Raw genomic sequence first — 11,527 nt, forward strand, 5'->3', positions numbered from 1 at the left:
ACGTTAAGAAGATGAAAGTAATGTTTGAAGGAATATTATTTTTCTATCGACATGCCGGCGGGCGGGCACAGATAGAGAGTGATAAAGCAGCACCTCCCGCGCGGGGCGTGCTGACGAAAAGGCAAGCGCTCCTCCTCTCATCGCGTCCTTATTAAGACAGAAAAAAGACGCTGTTGAATTTGACCTATTCGCAGTTCGAGCAGGTGCTTAACGCTGGAGAATATCACCACTTCGAAGTTCGAACTGCTGTTGAAACGGAGAGGTAAGTGTTTTTCGTTTGTTTTTATTCAAAACATGCCTCGAGTGCATTTGTTCATGGTTAGAGATAGTTGTGTGGAAAACACTATACAAAGTAGCACCATGGATGTGGGCCTACAACACTGGCCTAGCAAACATGTGCTCCTACATCGACATAATTGACGAGCTCCAGTTAAGCATTGAATAATTATAAAACGTCATGGTGCTTTTACTCATTTAAAGAACTAAACCGACGCGTATTTTCATCCGGTGGTCAGGTTTGCATTGAATGTGAGCACGAGGGACGCTAGCTTGTTGCGTTAGCTTTGCGGAGCTAACAGCTTGCACTTTTGTTATAGAACAACAGAATGCAAGTACCATGATAATTTCTGTCATTAATTTTTGTGTAAGACACGATGTTCACTGGTTAATTACATGATTCTTAAAGCAAAGGTTACTGTGAATGCAATTTTGGTAAGATTTTTGTAGTCACACTGCATAAATCTGTCTGTCTGTTGTTTAAACTTCAATATAAACTATTATGGTTGAAATCGTTAATTGGGATGGAGGGATTGATATTTTTTTAATTTATAATTTATTTTTCTTACACTGATATTGTTAAAACTCCATTTAGCCTATAGTATTAATAATTCTCAACACAAAACTGTCTTTTTTCTTTATAGAATAAACAATGCCTTCCCTGAGATGCAGGAAGTCCCCAAAGCAGGATACTATTGAACATGCAGTCAAGGGTCTGGACAAGACTGCAGAGTTAGAAGCGAAGTATATAAACTCATTTAAAGGTATGATGTTAACGCTTTTGCTAAGATATATTATTGTTTTCTGATAACCAAGCTGACATCGTTTTTTAAGTGGTTATTTTACATTAAGAGTGTCTTGAACTTTTCTTTTGTCAGTTTCAAGTTATTTCAGTGAGCGTGAAACCTGATGGTAGGAGTTCTATCTAAATTAAGGCTGTACTTGATGACGCCCTCCGGCATTTTTATACCACAATAGACCGGTGAACAAGTCCGATATTGATAGTCTAGTGTAAAGCACGTTATACGTCACAGAGATCACGTGACGCGATCCAATATGACTGTGTATACAGTGTATGTCATTGTTATGAAACTAAATAATCTTAAAGTTTTTTTTTTACGTAACCAGGTGCCATTGACATTTGTACTTTCAGTCCTAATACATACTGGCTAATGCAATGCTGGAAAATGAATTTTGGCTGGTCTGTTCCTTTAAAATCATAAAGAAGGGCTCTGCTCTATCCCTCACAAGAAGCAATGTTTCAAACCACCCTACATTAGTATAGTGGCCCAAATGAATATGATGACTCCTTATTTGTGTGCTTAAAAATATGACGAAGCTATCTTGATTTCCCTGTTAACTAGGTCGAGGAGTATTTACCAAGGCCCCTTTCAGGAAAGATGACTTTATTCTTTATTATGGAGTACAGAGGAAAATTGATAGATTCTGATAAATCTCAACGCAGGAAGATGGATGGAAGAGGCACTGTCTTTTTGGAGGTGAGGCAAAGATTGAGATGTTATCTTATTTTTGTTTTTATTTAAAAAAATAAACACATACTCATCCCATAAGTGTTAGGGGAAAAATCATTCTCTAAGCAAAAATGTATACCGTATTTTCGCACCCAAAAGACGCGCCGTGTCAAAGGGCGCAACACCTGTTGAGGCCGCTATTTCTGTCTTTGTAACATATACTGGACGCACCGCCTGACAAGACGATAGCACAGCTGCTGTTAGCATAGCATGAACTTGGCAGAGCTGCCCACACTGACACAGCCGATAGCAGCCTACTATGCCCCAATAACATGAGCAATCACCCCATTGTTGCAGCAGACGCCAAGTCTCTATTGACAATAGCTGACAATGGCTCAGGCCAATATTAGGTGCATTGGCAATAGCCTACAAAGCAACGTCAGGGGAGGGACTTGGCTGCTCACCACACTCCTTAGAGTCACGGTTTCAAAAAAAAATAAAAAACTCATCATACAAGCAAACAATGAAACATAGAAATAAGATTAACACAAACATGTATCTCTCATGCCATCAATATACCCCAAAAAAATGAAAATAATACAAAAGCCACTCAGCCTTAGCTAATTCAAGCAATGCATTCTGGGAGCAGAGACCCACAATCCCATAGCTGTTTAGAGAGATTTGCATGGCTGTTTAAAGAGATGTGCTGTTATGCTTTGGACTTTTTGTCTGTTGTCTAAACCTGGGACGTTTCTTGCTTGCAATAACATAAATGATAAGACAGACTAAAACATTGTGGACAGCTGCCCTTTGTCCAGCTTTTTCCAACACCATCACCCAAACATTATAGTCAGATGGTGTATTTGTCACGGTCGATTGTAAGCATGGACAACTCACTCTTTGCCCAGCAGGGTGTGCTAACATGCACTTCCAACAGCTCGTTGATGACAAGGGCTGATGGACGTGAGTGGTACTTTGTCCATTTAATGGACGCATCGACTGACAGGGCGCTTTGTTTGCTTATGACTGCGAAAATACGGTAATTACTTTTATTCATGCGTTGAATCTGTACAAATGAAAATATAGACCATGAAGTCTCAAAGACAAGCTGTTAATAGGGTCTGATTCCAATAGAAATTTCTTGTATGATTTGATTTAGAAGATTTAAAAATTGTGGATTTCCTATTTTTATGTTTTGTGTACACAAGATTGTCTCAAAGATTAATTTCTGACATTGATTGAATAATTGTTTTTTTTTTTTTTAAATCTATTTTAAGTGTTGATGCCGCTCAAGAAGATGGCAGTCTGGGAAGACTGGTTAATGATGACCACATGCACCCCAACTGTAAAATGAAGAAGAAGACAACAGAGGACAGACCACACCTCTGTCTGTTTGCGCTCCGAGACATTGATGTTGGCGAAGAAATAACTTAAGACTATGGACCAGCTGGCCTTGGAGAACACAGGTTTGTAAGATGCATCTTTAAGTACAATAACAGAGCCCACTTGTGGTGTTCTGGTGATGTAGTTTCCAATTAGTTTGGCAATCTAATAAATGTATGTTGAGGTTTCTATGGAAGTTGAACATGCTGACTGACTGGGGGAGTTCTCCATTGTCCACTATCTGTAATTCAAATTTGTGGGTCTGAGTCAAAGTTTAGCTCTTCAGGAACAACGAACTGGTCAGGGAGTGACAGTATTACAAAGTTCTGCGTTACTCTTTTCTGGGCGGTGGCCCTGTTAGGCCATCATATGCCATATTGCAAATATACCCATTGTGGGACTAATTAAGGACATCTTTATGTTGTGGTTTCCCTACCAGAACCAGCACCAACCCTGTATATTCATGATATAAAACACTGTTTCAATTTGATATTTAGCCTTTCTATACTGTAAAAATAGAAGACCCCAGGCTTTCCTGCGCCCCCTTGCCCAATTGGTGGTGTTCAGGAGACAACCTGGGACTGAAATATCAGTCACAACCAGTGTTGTTTTCGTCACTGATGACTATGACGAAAATACTTCGTTAACGCCCCTTTTTTAATGACGATGACAAGCTAAACGAGGTTCTTTTATGACGAAAACATGACGTGATGTACATGAATTTTTTTCGTTGACGAGACAAAATTGTTAGCATGTGGTTCATAAATTATTTTATGTTGCTTTTAGTGAAATAAAGCCACAACAGTTGCCCAACAAAATGTTTTGCTTCTCTGCTTATTTTGGAGCAGTGAGCATTGATTCCACTGTTGCCACTTTTTTCTGTTTGTAATGAAGAATCCTTTGTAGTCCATCCAAAAGTCTTGGGGTGGGTCTTGGGTGGAAACCTTGAATGCCTTGTTTTAACTCAAATGGACTTAAACCCATCCATCCATCCATCCGTTATCTGTACCGCTTCTCCTCACTAGGGTCGCGGGGGGTGTTGGAGCCGATCCCAGCTGTCTTCGGCAGTAGGCGAGGTACACCCTTGAATTGGTGTCCAGCCAATCGCAGGGCATACATAGACGAACAACCATCCACGCTCACACTCATGCCTAGGGGCAATTAGAGTGTCCAAGCAACTTGCCATGCATGTTTTAAGAATATGGGAGGAAACCGAATTACCCAGAGGAAACCCACGCAGGAAGGCCGGAGCCAGAATCGTACCTACGACCTCAATATTGTGAGGCCATCCTGCTAACCAGTTGGGCCACCGTGCCGCTTGGACTAAAACCTTTGTGAATAAATTGACGAAAACTAGGGTAAAACTTTTTTTGCGTTTCCGTCGATTAAAACTGGACTAAAACCCTTTTTTTAGTTTTCGTTGACTAAAACTGGACTAAAACTATAACGAATTGGGATGACTAAATGTGATGTAAACAAATCAGCACTTTGTCCAAATGACTTGGACAAAATCTAAAATGCCTGCCAAAAACAACACTGGTCACAACACGTGTCTACAGAAGATTAATTGGCATGGGCGAAATTAATTAGTTTTATTTCATTCATGAGCTTATGTTTTGTTTTGGGTGGCTAAGGCTTAAAATGTGTAAAAATCTAATCCAACCTCAAATATAATTAATTCAATAAATTTATGATGCTACTAAAACATCGAAGCAGCCTCCTCCAGGCTTTACAGACTCAGAAATGGAGGTATGCGTATCGTGTACTCATCCTGTCGTGTCTCGAGATGTTAAAATTGCAGTTAGATAGACGTGTGCTGATTAGACAAGACTTCTAATATATCTGGTGTCACAGGATATTTGTCAGTGAATGTGTATGTCTGGTTTGAGGCTCACTCAGCTTTTTCTTGTGTTGTGGGGTCCAGTTGAGTTGAATTGCGTGTCAGGTATGTTGGCCATCTGACACCCAACTGTCAGGTTTGTGTTTGTGGGGACCCCGTAGAGCCATTTTTATTGTTGACATAAATCATAGCTAATCATCTTTTCCTTCATTATCATATGAAATACAGTTAGGAGTTGTATGTGCCTTTACTATGTTATAATCTTAGAACCTACCAGCCACTACAGGTGTCCGACAAGAAGACTTTTGGCTGTCCTGTGCTCCATTGCGCCCCTGGTGGCGTTCAAAAGACAACCTGTGACTGAAATATCAGTCACAACATATCTCTACTGAAGATTAATTGTCATGCGCTAAAGTAATTGGTTTTGTTTCATTCGTGAACTTGTTAGTTTTTGTTTTGGGTGGCCAAAGCCTAAAATGTGTAAAATTCTGATCCATTTTCTTTTTTTAATTCATTAAATTAATATTCAACTTGTTCATTAGGATGGAGGACAACCGACAATGACTGAATCGGCTGAGGTTGATGCCACCAGAACATCGAAGCAGCCTTCTCAAGTTTTGACAGACTCTGAAAAGGAGGTATGCGTATCATGTGGTCATCCTGTCGTGTCTTGAGATGTTAAAATTACAGTTAGATAGACCTGTGCTGGTTGGACAAGTTTTCTAATATATCTGGACATAAATCGTAGCTAATAATATTTTCCCTCATCATCATATGATATACAGTTATGCCTAGTATATGTCTTTACTATGTTACAATCTAAGAACCTACCAGCCACTACAGTTCTCTCATTGGGAGACTTAAGCTTTCGTCAGGTTGTCGACTGCTGCATTGCCCTCTTATTGGCTTTAAGTACACAACCTGTAACTGAATTATCTGTCAGAACAGAACCTATGTGTCTACAGCAGGTGATTTGGCATGTGGATTCTTCAGATTTTTAGAAAATAGGTAAAATTGTGATCAAAAGTTTAAAATGTCTAAAATTCTGGTATAGTTTGCAATAGTATATCTATTAAATCATTTCAAAACTTCTTAACAAGGATGGAGAACATTGGCTGTGACCGAATTGGTTGAGGTTTAGATTACCAGGACCATTGAGCAGCCTCCTCGGGATCTACAAATTTAGGAATGAAGATATGCATCCCATGTTACAATCCTGTTATGGCCCGAGGTTTTGAAGTTGCAGTTACATATTGGGCTGGGCGATATGGCTGATAAGTACATAGCGATATAAGTATTTCATATGGGTCCATCGATACACATTGAATTCTTTTTTTATATTATTTTATTTATTATCGTTTTTATTTTCCAATATTTTCACTGCCCTGTTAAAAAAACATTTAATGTAGTTTTCCTCCCGGGAGCTTTTTGTTACGGTCAATTAATTTTGTTATTACATTATTTTGTCATATCATTCATCAATATTTTAGTTTTTTTTTTTTTTTTCAAATAGAATTAAGACCTTTTTCTGTGCAGATTCCTCTGGGGATTAAGTATTTAATGGGTTCTCAATTTTCTCTTGGACTCTGATGCAACCCAGTCTCCTCCCTTGGACAAAAAATATGGGCTGAATCTTCCTTGGAATAACGACACAGATTCTGACGAATCATTGTCAAATCCTGCCCCTGAACTTTGCGCCTCAGACCCAGACCATATTACTATCCCAAGGCTCAGGAGGACCAAAAGTATACAGGTAAACAACCCATATAGATTTCAGGGAATCTTACAAGCAAATTGCATATATTTTATTGGTCTCCTGCCTTCTATCCTTTATATTTCGTTGTTGTTGTTTTTTAGATTAAAAAAACAGGCTGACTTTGGAATGGATAAGCATTATTACTCCAACTCAGATGACAGTGGAGATGAATATATTCCGGATACAAGTGAGGCCTCTGATTCAGACGGAAGTGAATCTTTGAAAATTGTGGACCCTCTCTTGAAGTCTAAGAATGCCTTCAGAGATTTTTCTCCCACACCACGAATCTCAAAAGCCACCTCAACGCAGGTTGTTAATCAAGGGCGTTCACCCGTTCGGAGGAGTAGCAGCACTGGTGTGATTCTTGAATTCTATGGCTCTTCAAATATTTGTGCAGTTTAACACAAATCATCCAAAATAGAATTCAAGCACATCTGTGACAGAAATTCAAATTCAGAAGTCAAAGAGAGAGAACAAAAAAAAAAATCTAATGCTGCGCTTCTTCCGAAGACATATACTGTAAACATTAAATGTATGTTAGGACAATCTTGAAAAAAGTATTAGAACACCCTTTACTTTTATTTCTTGTTAATTTTATTAACCAAAATATGTCAATTTTTATTACAGATTAATGAATACAAAATTAAAACTCTAATCAGCTACTTTTTAATCGTTATATTTGTATAAACAAATGTTATACATCTGTGTGTTAACTTATACAAGAAATGACGGAAAAGCAAGGGTGGTTTAGTATTTTTTTATCGTATATAGTCTGTATAATATCTTTAACCTATGCTGATGCTGTTTAATACTGATTTAAATAATAATAATAATGTCATAATCTGTTGGTTTTACATGAACAAAACCTTTCAAGCACTTTTTAAAATTCTAAATACTACCTCTTGTCAGTAAGTTGGTTCACAGCACTGCCTTGGAGTGAAAGTGTGTAGTGCTGAGACAGTCGGTATGTGCTGAGTCGTCTGACGTTTGTGTGACTGGTACCCAGGAAGGTAGCAAAACCAGGCAGTGTGTATGTCGTACCCAGGAAGGCAGAGAAACCAAGCAATATGTATGTGGTACCCACGAAGGCAGAGAAACTAAGCAGTGTGTATGTGGTACCCGGGAAGGTAGCAAAACCAGGGAGTGTGCATAGATACAGACCCCAAAAGTGATTAAAACCAAATAAAGTCCCCAGAAGATCATCTGTAGTCAGGTGAAGGACCCTGTACTTTGTTCAACTCATTTACTCCCTTAGACGTACAAAGACGTCTTTTAATGCAATGGCGCCCTCTACCAAAGACGTATAAGTACGTTTCCTGTCTTTTTTACGTCATAGTGTACATAAGGGTCTGATGCAACCTCTGACTGAGAATCAGCCATGTCCGCATTGTGAATCATGTAAAAATCACCCAGCAGGGGGCAGAGGTGCAAAAGATACGCCTTGAATCTGCGCCAGAGGTACAAATGGGGGGCGGGATCCTGGGGTAGACTTATAAGTGTGGAGAGCAGCGTGGGTAGCAGCAGCATCGGCAGCACTAGCAGCAGTCGCATTAGTAGCGTTAGCAATGAAATCCTCCAAGCAAATGACGATCGAGGAATGCTTTTTTGTAAAAAAAAGCTTCCTAAAAGCATCAAGGCGATGGAGACGCTTTGGTTGAGAGGATGACGCTTTGTCGTCGTCACAACAAACAGGCGTTTAAAGAGGGTGCGCGTGCCTTGCGGCCTGCATCGCCTGCCTTCGGACAATAGCCAAAGCAGCTGAGAGTCCTCACCAGATCCCCCCGAACGAGGAGGTAAGCGCTCGCAAGTTACCATTGAACATGTGGTTTTACCCCTCATGCTTTTATTGTACATATCATGCATCTTGCGGGCAGAAAATGTCGCATAAATGTGCAGTTAGACGCAAGCGTATCTCCTCCCCGACGAGGAAACAACAATACTGAATGGTGTGGTAATCATGCATACTTTCTAAAATTCACAGATTGTGCATCCCGCGGCAAGAAAGTTCCTCCTCGTCTTGTTGGTGTAAAGAAAGGTAAATTATAATATGAAACTTCACACGCCAGCAATAAAATGCAGCAATAAATATATATTTCCAATTGTTTATATTTCTGTAATTTACAGGTTGTGCATCAGGAAGCAGTGGTTCCGGATGGCGTCACACTGGATGGCAACCGAGGAAAATCGACTTTACAGCAACCCCTGGACCACTGAATGCCGCTGCCCATTTGGAGTCTGAGGAGCCAGCTGATTTCCTGCAGCTGTTTCTCACGGATGAGCTTCTGCAGCACATCGCGGATGCCAGCAATCACTTCCCAGACAATTATTTTCACACAAACCCCAGTGGACAAACACAAGCTCGCCTATTTTCCACGGACCAGCAAAGCCAGACCACAACGAAAGTGTCGGGTCTGTTTGCGCAAAGGCAAACGGAGTGAAACAAGAATGTGGTGTGAACTATGTTGTGTGCCCTTGCATCAAGGCAACTGTTTTATTTTATATCACACAAAAAAAAAGTATGTATGACACTGATGTATTTCATTTTTGTACATAGTTCAACAGTTCAGTCGTTTAGTGTTATGTGCAAATAAATTTATTTTATCAAAAACATATTTTTTGTGCTTTTTTTTGTTATTTTATAGAAGGCATGCATTATTTAGATGTTAGAGGTGTCATAAAAGCCATAAATAATAGTGTCAAAGTTCAAATTATGGTCAAAATGCATCAGTTTACAAAAAGCTCATTTTCTCAGTTTTTTCCCCAGGGATTGGAGTTTTCATGAAATTTAGCTATTTTCAAATGCCGATTGTTCAAGAATGGAAAAAGATAGGAACAAACATTTTTTTTCTGTTGAAAGAAGAGAGTCTCATCTTTCTTCGGGTGTGCTCCATGTCTATATAGCATTAGAATACAATATTCTGTGGGCCTTGCAATATTAGTCAAAACCCAGGAAAACTCTGGGATTGAGTGGGTTGCTCCAGTGAAAATGGCTGGTATTTAATGAGTTAAGACTGGTTAGGACATCCGGCTCGCAGTCCCAAGGTTCAGGGTTCGATCCCGGGACCCAGCTTTCCTGTGTGGAGGTTGCATTTGTGAGTGAGTTTGAGCGCAGATGGTTGTTCGTCTTTGCGTGCCCTGCGATTGGCTGGCAACCACTTCAGGGTGTGCCCCGCCTACTGCCCGTTGACAGCTGGGTAGGCTCCAGCACGCTATCCTTGTGAGAATAAGCGGATTGGATATTACATGTATGTGTTTATGCCCTAGGCCAGGCGAGGGCAAACTACGGCCCGGGGGCCACATGCGGCCCGTTAAAAGTTTTAATCCGGGCCGCCGAACTTGAAAAAAATTTAATGAATAAACCTTGTTAATGTTTTATTTTCTAAACACTGTGGTTTTCAAAGACAAATATTATTGTTGGAATGCTTTTATTCACTTTCATATAAAATTAAATGTATTTTTTTTCTCAGATGAGGTGAGGTTTCCAAAACACTCCATCCATCTGCTCCTGGTCCGGCCCCTCTGTCATATTTTAGAACCCATTGTGGTCCTCCAATCAAAAAGTTTGCCCGCCCCTGCCCTAGGCTTTGTGTCTTTGCTTGGTTGACTGTGTAATGAGTGTATGAATGCATTTCTTTCTACCAGACACCTTGGACTTCCCATGGCAGATTAATAATCTATTTTATCTATCCATCAGGGTCACGAATGTCATTTGATGAGTAGAGAATTTAGAGTCTCCAATTAACCTAATATACATGGATTTGCGCATGGAAACCTGAGAAAAAGCCCTTAGTCCTACTTTTCCATCTGAACCACTTTATCCTCACGAGGGTCACAGCCGTGACATCCCAGCTGACTTCAGAAAGTAATTGGGCGACGACTCATGATCTCTTGGTTGAATAATATTGTTAGGGGCTCAAAATGGCCCTCTACAATAAAATGGCAGAAGAATATTACATACTCTCTGGCAGAAGAATATTGCGTTTTTTTGTTTTGTCCAATTAACTTAAATAAAACTTGGGAAAATTTAATGATTCCATGTAAACCAGCTGGTCTTCCCCATACCAAGCCCTGGCTAAAACTGACTGAAAAATGCATGATGTGTGCCTTTTAAACTCCTCGGCCCATCCACTATGCCAGGGATGGGCAAACTTTTTGATTGGGAGGGGGGGGGGGGCACAATGAGTCCTAAAATACATTTAATTTTAAACGAAAGTGAACAAAAGCATTACAACAATATATATGTCTTTGAAAAACCACAGTATTTAGAAAATAAACCATTAACAAGGCTTATTCATTTAATTTTTTTCAAGTTTGGGGGGCTGGATTGAAACGTTTAACGGGCCACAAGTGGCCCCCGGGCCGTAGTTTGCCCAAGTGCCCTAAGCCAATTGATTCTAAAAAATAACAGTTTTCTTCATCAAAACAACATTTTATGATCAACATAAATGTTAGTGAGTACATAAAGGTATACTCATTCGATCTATCATAACCCCATGCACTTAGACTGTACAAAAAAAAGAAAATTTTTATTTTAAAACCTAGTATTTCGCCATGACGTCACACGCTAGCGTCAAGTGCTTGGCGCTAAAAACCCGGAAGTAACAGCGGCGCTCGGTTTGAAAGTGGAGAGTTGTGCATGGTAGGCGAATTCGGGAGAAATGTTTGTTGAACACGAGGACTGTGGCGTAGAAGATGGTTTAACAGCGATCTAGTGCGCACCCAACCGTGATGGCTGACCAACGAAATAAATGTGGACCGACGGAGTGGACTGACAGGACGTGGAAAACAGGTGTGTGGCAT

The 11,527-nt window shown here is 40.0% G+C and overlaps 1 long non-coding RNA gene across 2 annotated transcripts; it reads left to right on the forward strand.

The window, feature by feature from the left end:
- The first annotated feature begins 76 nt into the window (after positions 1 to 76).
- Positions 77 to 7,658, forward strand: LOC148314984 (uncharacterized). Of its 2 annotated transcripts, none has more exons than XR_015841360.1 (7): positions 77 to 262; positions 921 to 1,040; positions 1,641 to 1,775; positions 3,026 to 3,214; positions 5,514 to 5,609; positions 6,508 to 6,724; positions 6,829 to 7,658. It is a non-coding gene; the product is annotated as an uncharacterized LOC148314984 (long non-coding RNA). The 2 variants fall into 2 exon arrangements; XR_015841359.1 differs by having other exon boundaries at positions 80 to 262; positions 6,572 to 6,724.
- Positions 7,659 to 11,527: the final 3,869 nt, after the last annotated feature.

The sequence above is a fragment of the Idiotropiscis lumnitzeri genome, unplaced genomic scaffold, assembly GCF_059441095.1.
Source record: "Idiotropiscis lumnitzeri isolate Australia: NSW breed Sydney's pygmy pipehorse unplaced genomic scaffold, RoL_Ilum_1.0 HiC_scaffold_153, whole genome shotgun sequence".
In the NCBI taxonomy this organism is placed as follows: Eukaryota; Metazoa; Chordata; class Actinopteri; order Syngnathiformes; family Syngnathidae; genus Idiotropiscis; species Idiotropiscis lumnitzeri.